Here is an 11,010-nt window from a genome sequence, read left to right on the forward strand (position 1 = left end):
AAAGGTTCGTTGGTGAGCCCGCAAAACCAACAAAGGTTTTTGGTGAACCCGGAAAACCAAAGTGTATAGGTTCGTTGGTGAGCCCGTAAAACCAACAAAGATTTTTGGATTGTGAGCCCGGAAAACAATCCAACTGTAATCCGCGGGATTATAGTGAATTCCCAAGGGGACGCTTGGGAAGTGGACGTAGGTGCTAAGGAGAGCACCGAACCACTATATATTGTTGTGTTTGTGTTGTGCTTGTGCTTACGTTTATTCTTGCATCATCTTCTATCTTTGCACTAGTTTAAATCATTCAAATAGTTTAAGGAAGCATCCACCGCACTTAATTAAGAAAACGTTTAAAGCACCAAAATTTAGAAGAAACCAATTCACCCCCCCCTCTTGGCTTGTCACCTTGGGCAACACACACCCAACACAAGCGACTTACTTCTTCATCTGCAATTTATGAACTTTATGAACTATCATTCATTAATCGCTTTTTTTTTGCCTTTGAGAAAACTAATGCTATTTATGACATTGGAAGAAGGAGTGTGTTGTTGGCGCTAATTAGAATTAGATCCCAAAAGAATTATTATGAAAAGATATGATAGTTATTCTTATTTCATGTAGTAGTGCTGCATTTCTTTTGTTTTCTCATTTATAACTATACATGTGAAAAAATTAATAAAGGGTGGGATTATTCTTTGCCCACCATACGTCAATCATATGGATTACCATATATCTAACACTAAATATAGTTAACATGACTTAACCACGATGTTAATAACCTTCACTACTTCATAAAAGCTAGTTTAGTAAATATTCAAAATTTTGCAGACTGGCTTGCTTTCTTTGCGGCTCATCATATTGGAGATTTCTCTTAGATAGACTATGGGGCTGTGCCTATGCTTTTTGCATAGTATTTTGTTTTCTGATTTTGTTGGCTGTATCCATACCTGTCCAGTGTGAGCCACCGATGTACCAAAAAAAAAAAAAACTATTTGCCACCTCTGTGCAAGATTGAACGCCCATCGGGGATATCGTTGCTGGCCTCGGGATGTGCTACGTTGGGTTTGTTTTTGTAATACCCATGAAAAAAAAAGAAAAAAAAAAAAGAAAGAGAGACGGGCCGGCCCGAAAAGACCGGGCCCATCCCTCTTTTTACGATCGTGCCCTAGGCACGATCGTGGGAGGAGGCCGTTTGAGGGGTGGGGGCGGCGGCGTTGGAGAGGGCTCGCTGGAGGGCTTTGAGCGCCGGGGAGAGGCGACCAAGAGCTGGCCGGCCATGGAGAAAGCCGGAAAAGCCTTCCTCCTTCAAGAAGATCCCCACAAATCGGTGAAGAGATCTTGGACCCGTGCTTGTTTGCTCACGGATTTCCTCCTCCGATTTCTCGTCAGAAAGGTCGCCGGAACACCCATCGGACCGAGGTAAGCATGGCTCGCCCCTTTGCGCTGCATTTGCTAGATTTCTTGGGTCATGTGGGTGAGGTTTTGGCCGGTGAATCGTCGGAGAAGAGTCCGAAACAGGGTACCCCTGTTTCGGCCTCTTCTTTCCGGAGCTTGCCGCCGTCGGCCGCCGGGTTGGCCGGGACCTATGGTTTTGAGAGTGGATCGGGTCTGTGTGAGGGTCGTAGAGGGATTTCTGGGTTGATTGGTGATGGGGAGTAGTGGATCCGAGGTCTTCATCCTCGTGATCCCATTTCCTTCTCTTCGGTTGGCCGCCGGCCGGCAACGACGGTGAGATCGGAGCCATTGTGACTGCCGTCGAGTGGGGGGGCCGAGCCACCATCAAGGTGGTCCTCGGTGATGATGGTGAGGGGGAGGGATCCGGGTCTTAGGGAAGAAGAAGAAGACAGAGGGCCTGTCTTCTAACCTCTGTCGACTTTTCTTCCCTCCCTCTCTTGGCCGGCCACCATCGCCGGCGACTGCAACAGTGGCGGCCGGGGATGGTTCGGCCAGTGGTGTTGTCGAGTTGGGGAAGGAGAGGGCACAGCCACCACGGTTGTTGCCCTTGGATCAAAAAGAATTTGAGGAAGGGAGATGTATTCCCAACCATGAAGAAAGAGGAATCATCCATTCTTTTGGTCTCTTCAATGGGACCGATCATCGTCGCGGCGTGGCTGCGGCCACAGCTGGCGACGACGTAGGCTGGTGGTACGGAGTGGGAGTCGGGCCACCTCGACTGCCCTAGATCTGGAGGGATTGAGATGTTTGGGGACCTGGTGATGGACCCCATAGTAGATGTGAATTATGGTTTAGAATATTTAAATATTAAATAATTTAGTTGTGATTTATAATTGATGTTGTAGAGGAAGAGTCGGCGGTGCCAGGAGATTTTGATCAGGGGACTCATCACCCCAGCACGTAGGTTGTGATTTGGACCGTGTTTGAGTCAGTCTACAATTTCTGTAAGAATCCCAACATCTGAGCACTTCTATGCATATTTTGATTTATCGTTGGATTTATTTTACGGTTTTGTTGTTATTGCTTGTGAGTTGATATGACACATATGAGATGAATTTTTATCAACATATTTTCATTATTATGTTATTGTTTATGAGTTGATGCGGCACCTATGAGGCGTGCATGTTGTTTATAATGAAAATATTGAGATAAATTCATTTGGAAAGAAATAACATATTTTGAAAATTTATGAAAATATGAGATGTGATGGGAATGTGATTGAACATGTAAAACTAGACATGTAATATGGGTTGGACTAACCTTGTCATGAGATAGCCTCTACGAGCTTATGCGTAGGATAGCTGCCACGAGCTGATGCGTGGGATAGCCTCCACGGGCTTACGCGTGGGATAGCCTCTACGGGCTTATGCGTGGGATAGCCTCCACGGGCTTACGCGTGGGATAGCCTCTACGAGCTTATGCGTAGGATAGCCTCCACGGGCTTACGCGTGGGATAGCTGCCACGAGCTTATGCGTGGGATTTGTGCAGTCTTGGACTGGGACATGATCTTGGTTAGTCCAACGCCAGAAATGAAAAGTCTGAAAACTTGAGAATCAGAGTAATACGTGAATGGATCACATGATGTGAAAAAGGATTTGTGTATATGTACTGATTACATATATTTGTTGTTTGTTGAGCTTTTGAAATGATGAAATGATATATATATTTTGATACTTGATTATTTTATGATTTTATTGTGTGTGGCTGTTGGAATTCTTACTGGGCTGGAAAAGCTCATACTACACTTCCATTTTTTTTCAGAGGCACTGGATTCGTAGAATCTGTTGGATGGGACAAGAAGTGAGCTCGAACTGGAGTCAGATTGCTAGATAGTTAGAAGTCAATTTATCTTTTATTTATGGACATTTGAATTTATGTAATCATTCAGTACATTTTGGTTGGATTTGATTGAATTACATTAATCATTGATTTTGGTATTTATGGAAATATTGGAATTATTGGAATTGTTGTACCTTTTAGGCCTTGCATGATCTTTAGGGCACTGCTCTAGGGCTCATGCGGCCGGTCGCGTGCCAGACCCGGGTGATGGGTTCGGAGCGTGACAGAGTGGTATCAGAGCTTAAGGTTAAGGTATCCTAGGGTTTATGTTCAGGTGAGTATCAGTGGAGAATTATGATAGAAAAACTATCAGAGATTTGGTTTATAATCACTTGAGATTGTAACAAGAATGATATTATAATCTAAGGTTTAAGACCACTAGGCACTGTGGCCTTAGTGGCATTAAAGTTTGAGGTTTAAGATTATTGAAAAATGTGACCAGTTGGAATCTAAGCATATGTTTAAGATCACTAGGGATCGTGACAGAAATATATCATAGCTTAAGGCTATGATCACTTTGGACATGACAATTAAATTCAGTGCTTAAGCTGTAAGATCACTTGGCATTGTGATAAAATGTATGCATCGGTTTGGTTTTCGATGCATACGGAAGGAAAGTATAAATTGTCTTTGATCATGATAAGAGAGGTTTGACCTAAGATAAGTGTAGGTCAACAATGGCATATCGAGTATACCATGTTCAGATATTATTTAAATGATTTGAAAGTTCAAATTTGATGTGGGTTTTGATATGATCATACTTTTGGTTTTGCTGCTAATTATTAGAGTGGGATTTGTACGTTGATTTAGTATTGGAGTAAGCTAAGGAGATTTCATAATATTGAAAGGAACGTTCTTCGAAGTTGAAAATGTATGTGGATTATATCTGGTGTTGGCATGTTGGATATTGCAAATAGGTCTATTTCCTATGGATGTATTTGATTATTTTGAGGCCATAGAGTATGCATATTGATGGGAGAATTCTAATTATTTGAATTCTCATGTTTGGATTGGGCTACTGGATTTTACTTATAATTGTAGAAGACTATTTGATGTGTTAATTTAAAACTCAAGCCTAGGTTTAAGATTTGAGCAGGGATCTTTTGTCGTTGTTGATGAAGTCACTAATAAATGTCATATTGAGTAGCGACTTCGGTCATGAGATGCTTACATGAATTATCATATATAGCATTACTAATGGATGTTAAGAATCTTGGTGAAGGAAGATCTGGAGATCGATCTAGTTAAATTCTAGTGTATTGGCTCAATGACTCCTAAACCATTGAATTTGAAGTAAATCTTTTGGAAAGAAGATCAACGTAGATTGTTTAATCGAATTGCTGAGGAAATCCATGGTTAACTTATTTTAAATTAAACCTAGATATTTTGGATTCTAAGAAGGTTGTGGAGATCATGTAGTGACCTTAAACTTGACTAAAGGATTGGGGGTTAGTTATGGTAAGTATACTCTATATAAATCGAGAACAAAAAGATCTAGAGGTTTTGCTCTAGTTCTACTTGAAAATTTAAAATTTGGATTTTCTTAGTCTCGATGCAAAGTGATACTTTGGACAGAAATCATTTTGTGACTTTAGAGAATTTGATGAGTTAGATCAGAGTGCGCAGCGGAAGTGTAGTGGTTTGAGTTATTTTGAAACCGATTAGAAAAAAAAAATGATAATACCTTGATCTGAAGGGTATTATTATGGAAGACTTGAGTTAGTTTTCTAGTAGAGGAGAATGTGGTTGATTCTTTGCCTACTGGAAGTAGTTATGGGCTCTCCTATTTTTGATAATTCTAAGAAGAATTTTGGGGCATCTCAAATTTAGCGTTAACGGATTGATAGCTCTGTGATTAAGCTTGGGCCTGGAATGATTTAACATAGTTCTTCAACTTCTAGCTCTGACATTGTTAATATACCTATTTGACCAGGTTTGCGGTTTTCCTAGGATAAAGGTTGATCATTTAATCACAGGCAAAGTTAAGAAAAGAAAAATGATTATAAAACATTAAGAGCATTTGATACTAAAGATTTCTCCTATTTCTGTCAAGCCAATTATGATCTCTGGGTAGAATTAAGAGAAATTAATTTCTTTGGGATATAATTATGGCATTTTAATCCAAGGTTGGGAGTTTGGAATTCTTTTGAAGGAGATCAAAAGAACTTACTACGTGTGGTAAATAGAAAGGGTCAAGTTTTGAGATGCTGTGATTTTTGTATGTCAAAATCTTGTGAGTAGTTACTTCGAGAGGGAGACTATTTAAGATCTCAGGGATGATATGATGGATGCATATTTTTAAAGTTTGAGGCTTCAAGTAAGGTAATTTCGAGGACGAAATTTTTTAAGGGGGAGAGTATGTAATACCCATGAAAAAAAAAGAAGAAAAAAAAAAGAAAGAGAGACGGGCCGGCCCGAAAAGACCGGGCCCATCCCTCTTTTTACGATTGTGCCCTAGGCACGATCGTGGGAGGAGGTCGTTTGAGGGGTGGGGGCGGCGGCGTTGGAGAGGGCTCGCTGGAGGGCTGTTGCCCAGTAGATACAACCCAAGAGGGGGGGTGAATTGGGTCTTTCAAAACTTTTATGCTACTTCTAAAACTTTTTGATTAACTATGCTAAGTTGTATAGATGCACAGTGAAAGTTAAACTTAGCAAGGGTTTGATGTATAGACTTCGACTTGATTAAATATGCTTGCAACTAAAGGATGTGCGGATAAGAATTAAGCAAGCAATTTATCTAAGTAAGTAAGTGTGTTAGTTAGACAATAACTAGAGGCATTACAAACACAAAGGACATATAGTGGTTCGGTGCACCCCAGCACCTACATCCACTCCCCAAGACCTCTTGGGAATCTCACTATAATCCTCAAGATTACAGTCGGTTGTTTTACAAGCTCACAACCCAACTTGTTGTTTTACACCGGGCTAACAACGAACCCTACAATCCGGTAGTTTTTCGAGTGAACTACCCAACTCGTTGTTTTACCCCGGGCTAACAACGAACCCTACAATCCCCCAATTTTAACTTAGGCTTGGGACCCCTATCCCTTGTTCCAAGTCCCTTGACTGAAACAAGCTCAATATTCAAACGTTTTACAAAAGATTTGAAAGCTCTTAAGAAGCAAATATAACAATGAGAAACAATAAAATCGGAAGAACCCTTTTTGCCGTTGGAAGCGTGGGAGATGTTGATTCTTCCGATGTGGGACGCGTATGGTTGGGTGTGAGCTTTGAATCCCGAGCACACGAGAGTGGTTGAGCTTGAAATCGCTTGGGAGACTTGAAAGCACTTGATTTCCTTTCTTGAATGCACTCACTCCCTTGAGCTTTTCTTTCTAACTTCCCTCTTGAATGATTTTGCTTTTGGTTGGTGAAGAGTTGTTGAGAAGCACTTAAGACCTCCCTTTTATAGCCCAAAAAGCAAATATAGCCGTTAGAGATAAAGTAGAGAAGATTTGAAATTCAAATCAAACCTGAAAAGCTGTCAGTCGCGTCCCAGGCGCTCCGGGGACGTCTCCGCTACGGCGAGAGACGTCTCACCTACAGGATTTTACTTTTTACTTTATCTGGGGTCGACTCGGCACTTTACGGGGACGTCTCGCCTTGTCTGTGCTTTTTGAGTGGGGACGACTCCGCTTCTTTGGGGACGACTCCGCTTCTTTGTCTCCGAAAAACTTGCCCTCTGGAATTCCCTGAGAGAGTCGTCTCCGCTCTTTCAGGGGACGTCTCCGCTTGTGTCCACTTTATGCGTGGGGATGACTCCGCTTTTTCAGGGGACGTCTCCGCTGCCTTATCTCCGAAAAAATCATTCTCTGGAAAACCCTGAGAGAGCCGTCTCCGCTATCTAGGGGACGACTCCGCTGGTCTGCTTTTTATTTGCGGGGACGACTCCGCAGGTACCGGGGACGTCTCCAGACGTGCCAGTTCTTCCTATTTGTGCCAGAGACGTCTCTGAGACAACCCGGAGACGTCTCGGCTGTCCCTGATCTGTTTTCTTCAACTCAAAAATTCTTCAATAAATTCATAAAAATTATGGAAACTTGCCTAGACATTTCTTAACAATATTCTTAATTAAACACATGAAATCCTCAATTAAATTGTTAAGATAAATGAAATTATACTCTCGTGTTTTGTATTCATCAAAATCCATTAGGTGGTCAACAATCTTCCCCTTTTTGATGATGACAAAACACTGAGTATATGCAAAATTTAAGATTTAAACATATACACAGTATTTGAGTATGTGCAATATAAAATATATTGTGTTCTAGAACTAATGCATAGCTAAGTTGCATGAAGTAGAAGGCATATATATTTAAAACATACTTCATGATAATGCTTTAGATTTAATCAGCTTAACACATTTCAATTTCAGCTGATTTGTATTCAATTCAAAAACACAAAGCATTATGAGCATATACTTAAATATTTCTCCCCCTTTTTGACAACATCAAAAAGATAGTGAAACATTAAGCACAAAGATAAGAATACTCAAATATTTCTTATTGTACTCTGATTTGCATGTCAAATTATTGCAAGGATATGAATCATATAACTCAAGGCAATAATATTAGAATCAGATTAATGAGCATAGATCAGAGCCAATTAAGATAATTTCAGAGCAGAACACAGATAGTTTTCTAATCAAGTGTAGGTGGAATCTTCCTTAAGTTAATTCAAGAAGTACCACAAATGATATTCAAGAAAAGCACGAATGGAAATCTAACCTCTCTTCAATAATAAGTATGAAAGCTTGTGCATTTAAGATCTTTTGCCCAATATATTAAGTATTTTATCAACATGAGAGCAATTTAACTAATTTTCAGAGTATAAGAGCAGTATATTAAGTATGATTGCAAAGTTCTTTTATGGTGTAAAAATATTGTGGCATAAATGCCAAAAACATGAATTCATGCAGTTTATGATATATCTTAGAGCATACATAAAATTCAAAGTTTTGAAGGTTCTTATAAAGACTTTAATCCTTTAAAAAGGAAACACATTTTGGTACATATAATAATGAATTGGCATAAAAATTGAAGTTCTAGAGACAAGCCAATAAGAATTCTGGGTTGATTGGTGATGGGGAGCAGTGGATCCGAGGTCTTCATCCTCGTGATCCCATTTCCTTCTCTTCGGTTGGTCGCCGGCCGGCGACGACGGTGAGATCGGAGCCATTGTGACTGCCGTCGAGTGGGGGGGCCGAGCCACCATCAAGGTGGTCCTCGGTGATGATGGTGAGGGGGAGGGATCCGGGTCTTAGGGAAGAAGAAGAAGACAGAGGGCCTGTCTTCTAACCTCTGTCGACTTTTCTTCCCTCCCTCTCTTGGCCGGCCACCATCTCCGGCGACTGCAACAGTGGCGGCCGGCAATGGTTCGGCCAGTGGTGTTGTCGAGTTGGGGAAGGAGAGGGCACAGCCACCACGGTTGTTGCCCTTGGATCAAAAAGAATTTGAGGAAGGGAGATGTATTCCCAACCATGAAGAAAGAGGAATTATCCATTCTTTTGGTCTCTTCAATGGGACCGATCATCGTCGCGGCGTGGCTACGGCCACGGCTGGCGACGACGTAGGCTGGTGGTACGGAGTGGGAGTCGGGCCACCCCGACTGCCCTAGATCTGGAGGGATTGAGATGTTTGGGGACCTGGTGATGGACCCCATAGTAGATGTGAATTATGGTTTAGAATATTTAAATATTAAATAATTTAGTTGTGATTTATAATTGATGTTGTAGAGGAAGAGTCGGCGGTGCCAGGAGATTTTGATCAGGGGACTCATCACCCCAGCACGTAGGTTGTGATTCGGACCGTGTTTGAGTCAGTCTACAATTTCTGTAAGAATCCCTACATCTGAGTACTTCTATGCATATATTGATTTATCGTTGGATTTATTTTACGGTTTTGTTGTTATTGCTTGTGAGTTGATATGACACATATGAGATGAATTTTTATCAACATATTTTCATTATTATGTTATTGTTTATGAGTTGATGCGGCACCTATGAGCCGTGCATGTTGTTTATAATGAAAATATTGAGATAAATTCATTTGGGAAGAAATAACATATTTTGAAAATTTATGAAAATATGAGATGTGATGGGAATGTGATTGAACATGTAAAACTAGACATGTAATATGGGTTGGACCAACCTTGTCATGAGATAGCCTCTACGAGCTTATGCGTAGGATAGCTGCCACGAGCTGATGCGTGGGATAGCCTCCACGGGCTTACGCGTGGGATAGCCTCTACGAGCTTATGCATAGGATAGCCTCCACGGGCTTACGCGTGGGATAGCCTCTACGAGCTTATGCGTAGGATAGCCTCCACGGGCTTACGCGTGGGATAGCTGCCACGAGCTTATGCGTGGGATTTGTGCAGTCTTGGACTGGGACATGATCTTGGTTAGTCCAACGCCAGAAATGAAAAGTCTGAAAACTTGAGAATTAGAGTAATACGTGAATGGATCACATAATGTGAAAAAGGATTTGTGTATATGTACTGATTACATATATTTGTTGTTTGTTGAGCTTTTGTAATGATGAAATGATATATATATTTTGATACTTGATTATTTTATAATTTTATTGTGTGTGGCTGTTGAGATTCTTACTGGGCTGGAAAAGCTCATACTGCACTTCCATTTTTTTTCCGAGGTACTGGATTCGTAGAATCTGTCGGATGGGACAAGAAGTGAGCTCGAACTGGAGTCAGACTGCTAGATAGTTAGAAGTCAATTTATCTTTTATTTATAAACATTTGAATTTATGTAATCATTCAGTACATTTTGGTTGGATTTGATTGAATTACATTAATCATTGATTTTGGTATTTATGGAAATATTGGAATTATTGGAATTATTGTACCTTTTAGGCCTTGCATGATCTTTAGGGCACTGCTCTAGGGCTCATGCGGCCGGTCGCGTGCCGGATCCGGGTGATGGGTTCGGGGTGTGACAGTTTTCGTGCAAGCCTTCGGGATGGAGGGGTTTCGACTGGATGAAACGGATTGGAATGCTTGAAGCGATATAACAGGACGCATGATACAATTTGTTTATGTTTTTTATTTCATAGGTATTCTATTCAAATGGAAAATATGGGTTGACGTGTTGAGCTGCTATAGGCCCATTTTATAGCTGAGCTATTAAATCGGGTCTAGTTAATAATTTCTCCTTCTCCACCATTCCTCCTCCACGGCCGCCACCGCCTCCCTATCCGTCACTACCTCCTTTGACATTTGTGATCATGGACGACCCTCATGCCCCAGATTGAGGCCGAGCTTGATGCCACTCTCTCTGTTTGCTACCTCGAGCAGATATTCGAGACGACACGCTGCTCTACTTTTTTCCTGCAGCCACAAGCATGCGATGTGCATCGCCACCTGCAAGTGGTGAACGTCGTAAACTTGGTTGCCAGCAATTTCGATCACCATGATCCGAATCCGGTAGCCACCATGCTTGGTGTGGATAACCTTGGAGGTGTCACAAAGCTTATCTAGATTATAATCGACATAGATGTTAATATAATTTTAAAGATCACGTAACAATCTGCATCGCTCATAAAATTTTTTTTATTAGCATGATTCTATATCAATATATACTATTTTTCTTTGTTAGCATAATTTTGTTAGAGTGATTTTAAAGATCACATAACAATTTATATTAGTCAGTAATATATCAGCCTATATTATTTTTCTTATATAGAATCGTACACGAGTATATATAATCT

At 40.9% G+C, this 11,010-nt stretch overlaps 1 long non-coding RNA gene across 1 annotated transcript; it reads left to right on the top strand.

The window, feature by feature from the left end:
* Window positions 1–1,111: 1,111 nt before the first annotated feature.
* Window positions 1,112–3,411, top strand: LOC148714955 (uncharacterized). Its single transcript, XR_015975893.2, has 3 exons — window positions 1,112–1,410; window positions 2,292–2,390; window positions 3,209–3,411. It is a non-coding gene; the product is annotated as an uncharacterized LOC148714955 (long non-coding RNA).
* The last annotated feature ends 7,599 nt before the right edge of the window (window positions 3,412–11,010 follow it).

The sequence above is a fragment of the Phoenix dactylifera genome, chromosome 12 (genome assembly GCF_051530095.1).
Source record: "Phoenix dactylifera cultivar Ajwa chromosome 12, Ajwa_hap1_PhDact_Kaust_v1.1, whole genome shotgun sequence".
Classification (NCBI taxonomy): domain Eukaryota; kingdom Viridiplantae; phylum Streptophyta; class Magnoliopsida; order Arecales; family Arecaceae; genus Phoenix; species Phoenix dactylifera.